This window comes from Pezoporus occidentalis, unplaced genomic scaffold (genome assembly GCF_034315485.1).
Source record: "Pezoporus occidentalis ecotype Australia unplaced genomic scaffold, CSIRO_AGI_Poc_V1 ctg16, whole genome shotgun sequence".
Lineage (NCBI taxonomy): Eukaryota > Metazoa > Chordata > Aves > Psittaciformes > Psittacidae > Pezoporus > Pezoporus occidentalis.
Genome location: NW_026913425.1, coordinates 1,869,095 through 1,873,110, shown reverse-complemented (window position 1 = coordinate 1,873,110; position 4,016 = coordinate 1,869,095). Strand labels below are relative to the sequence as shown.

Here is a 4,016-nt window from a genome sequence, read left to right as displayed (position 1 = left end):
GAAGCGCTGTTGCAGAGGCAGGCATCTGCAGCCCCTGCAGAGCAGGGTGAGCAGCTGTGAAAAAAAAAAAAAGGGAAAACCAAGGGGGAAAGGTGGGGAGCTCGGGCAGCTCCTGTGTTTGAGCATGGGGGGAGGGATGACTGGCAGAGGTGGGGGAGTGAGCTCGTCTGTGGAACTGGATCGGTGTGCGTGCTATGGGGAGGTTGGACGTCGGAAGTGAGACTGCCCTGGAGGGGTGGGGAGTGCCATGGGGTTGCTCCGGTGACTGAATTGGACCTAGACTAACAGGGACCTGGGGAATCTACCCGAGCAGATCCACTGGTTAAATTAAAATGAGGAACTAGAGGAAATAAAGTGGAATTTTAGTGGATACAGGAGCAACTTATTTGGTGTTAGAGAGGAAAGGATTCGTTACAGGTGTGGGTGCTACTGGCCACCACGAAAAAGCGGGGGGGAAACAAATAGGAATGCATAAATTTCTATGCATGCCAAATTCTCTAAAATCTTTATTAGGGCGAGAAGCAACATTTAAAGAAGGCAAAATGGAATTTAAAGTTAAAAACAATCAATTAATTGCAGTTTTGAGTTTATCTTTAATTCAACAGAAAAGCAAAAAGGAGGACCTCCCTGAAATAGAAGAAATCCTTAATCAGGTATATGTGGGAGTATGGGCATCTGAAGTTCCAGGTAAGGTGAAAAATGCTTTGCCTGTTAAAGTGGAAATAAAAAGGGGGGCCTGCCCAGTTCAAATAAAACAGTATCCTTTAAGAATACAGGATAGAAGGGGAATTACAGAAATAATTGATAAATTTTAAGATACGGTTTATTAGTGGAATGTGTACGGAATATAACACCCCCATTTTACCAGTAAAGAAAGCAGATGGGAAAAGCTGTAGGCTAGTTCAAGATTTAAGGGCAATAAATAAAATACTAGAGGACATCCACCCTGTGGTGGCTAATCCATATATTTATTGACCAAACTAAAATTAAATCAGAAATGGTTTGCCATCCTGGATTTAAAGGACGCTTTCTTTTGCATACCATTAGCCAAAGAAAGCCAAAATTTATTTGCTTTTGAATGGGAAAATCCTGACACAGGAAGAAAAACTCAGTTAACTTGGACAGTATTACCACAGGGGTTTAAAAACAGTCCAGCAATTTTTAGAAATCAGTTAGCACGAGAATTAGAACCATGAAAGCCACCCACTCAGAGGGGGACTCTGTCACAATATGTGGATGACCTACTAATTGCTACAGAAACAAAGGAAGAATGTACCCAGTGGACAGTGGAATTATTAAATTTTCTGGGACTGAATGGTTATCTGGTATGCAGACAAAAGGCCTAACTAATCCAAACCTGAGTTTCCTACCTAGGATATGAAATAACAGGAGGACAGAAAGAACTTGGAACTGCCAGAAAAGAAGCCAGACTCCACGGCCGTCGACCGTCAAGGAGCTCCGGACATTCCTGGGAATGACAGGATGGTGCAGACTTTGGATCCATGCATCTTTTCTGCAGGAACAATCGACAGAACCACTAACACATGACTGCTTGACCACCATAGAGGCTGTATATTCGAGCCGACCAGACTTGAAAGAAAAATCTCTGGAAGATGCTGATTCTTGGTTTACTGATGGTAGTAGCTTCATGAAAAATGATAAACGAAAAGCTGGATATGCTGTTGCCACCACTTCACAGGTAAGAGAAGCTAAACCTTTACCTGCGAACACCTCTGCCCAGAAGGCAGAAATAATAGCATTAACAAGAGCCCTGGAATTGGCTAAAGATAAAAGGATAAATATTTGGACTGATTCTAAATACATATTTGTTGTGGTACATACACATGATGCTATCTGGAAAGAATGAGGACTTTTGAACACACAAGGGAAACAGATTAAACATGCTACAGAAATTCTACAATTACTGGAAGCTGTTCAGCTACCTGAAGAAGTAGCTATTATGTACTGTAAAGGACATCAACAAGGTGACTCTGATCAGGAAATTGGAAATAATTTGGCTGATTTTGAAGCCAAACGAGCACCTGAACAATCTCAAATAATGTCCTTAATCCCTGACAGCAAACTAACAATTGAAAAATCTAAACCTAGGTATTCAAAAGAGGATATAAAATTGATTGAGGATCTAAAGGGACAGGAAAATAAAGAGGGTTGGACTCAAGTACCTGATGGGCGAATTGTAATCCCCTATAACCAACTCTGGAAGTTAGTTCCAAGTACCTGATGGGCGAATTGTAATCCCCTATAGCCAACTCTGGAAGTTAGTTCAGGAAGAACATAATAAAACTCATTGGGGTAGCAACTCTTTGTATAAATATTTAGACAAATTGTAGGAAGGAATCTATACACCACAGTTCAGTTAGTGACAAAACAATGTCAGTTATGTCTTAAGAATAATCCTAAAACTGAAAATAGAAATCAAACTGGGACAACTGGGAGAGGAAGTTATCCAGGACAGCAGTGGCAAATAGATTTTTCTGAATTACCAAGAAAAGGGGGTTATCGATATTTGTTGGTGTTAACGGATACTTTTTCAGGCTGGCCAGAAGCATTCCCCTGTAGGATAAATAATGCAAGACGAGTGATTAAAATATTATTAAATGAAATAATACCTCGTTTTGGAGTACCAGCGGCAATTTCTTACGACCAGTTCACACTTTAGTGCAAAATTGTCACAAGAAATTAGCAAAAAATTAGAAAGTGATTGGCAACTACATTTTCCATACAGGCCTCAGACCAGTGGGCAAGGAGAAAAGATGAACCATCGAGTTTGTTCCTGGAGTTTTCTCCGAATCACTATTCACGAGTGAAAGAGTTCTGTTTGTTTTTTTTTTCTGGAGGTAATGTCCCTTCTGCTTCTATCCTGGAGATATTTCATATTACCTAGCAATCATTTATTTTGTCTGAAGGGGTTTATATTCCATACTCCTGGGATCATGAGGATTTGGCCACTTGAACACTGATACGCACAGAACACTGTTTACAGAGTTCTGATGCACAAACCCACACAGTTCATGAGCACTTCATGCAGTTATTTAGCCTGCACATGGATTCATACAGAAAACAGGCTTTTGAACAGGAAGGCTGGAGTTATTGGCTATTTTTCTCTTAGTAGAGAAGACCCAGATAGCCAACTGTCATGTGGCCTATCTCTTTTAAAGAGCATTTGTGTGCATCAGACATGGACTCCTCTTTTTATCCTTGCCTGACCACGGAAAACATAGCTGTAATAAGTCTTGGCAAGGACACAGAATTCCATTGCTTGGAAAGGAAATGTAAAACTACAGTCAGGGAGTCTGAATATGCAACACGGACCTACAAAGCTCCCACAATTCCTGCTGCTCTTTCACACTGGAAATTACTAGTTTGATAGAAGCACAGAGGAGCCCAAGTCAAGGACTAGACCCTACCACTAGGGCTGTAGAAGTAGTGATTAAGAACAGAAGCAGTCACTACTTAATAACCACTTTTGTGAAAAGTAAAGATCACAGTGAAAGCAAGGGGATGTTGATTCACGCATGTGCACAGCAATAGCATTTTCAATGAAAGATATTTTTTAAACAGATCTAAGAGAGGCATGTGGATTCCTTTTTAAAAAAACAACCAAATCAAAACTATCTTGTTACAAAACCTATCAGTGAAAATACATGTACATGTGCTTATTACAATGGGTTTGTTTTTTTCCACACTGTGAGTCACATACAAGCTATTCTATCTTCTTGGTATGTAATTTTCTACCTCAATCCATTTTCAAAATTAACTAACATAACAAGCTGTAGGATAAGTGCTGAAACACAAGGTTTTATTTTTGCAGCTGAAGACTAATACATAATAATACATACAGAATCTTCACCAGCTCACCCTGGAGGGTCCTGAAAAATAGGATCTTCCAAATAACAATACTAGCATAGTGCTGCTCTCAGTATCTTATAACTTGCATTGTGATTCTAAGAGGGAAATCCCCTGTGGCTCTCTGAAAGAATATATGTAATGAATTC

General features: G+C 40.0%; 1 long non-coding RNA gene across 1 annotated transcript; it reads left to right on the top strand.

The window, feature by feature from the left end:
- Window positions 1-458: 458 nt before the first annotated feature.
- On the top strand, window positions 459-1,391 carry LOC134160341 (uncharacterized). The gene is made up of 2 exons (XR_009963515.1): window positions 459-687; window positions 1,048-1,391. It is a non-coding gene; the product is annotated as an uncharacterized LOC134160341 (long non-coding RNA).
- Window positions 1,392-4,016: the final 2,625 nt, after the last annotated feature.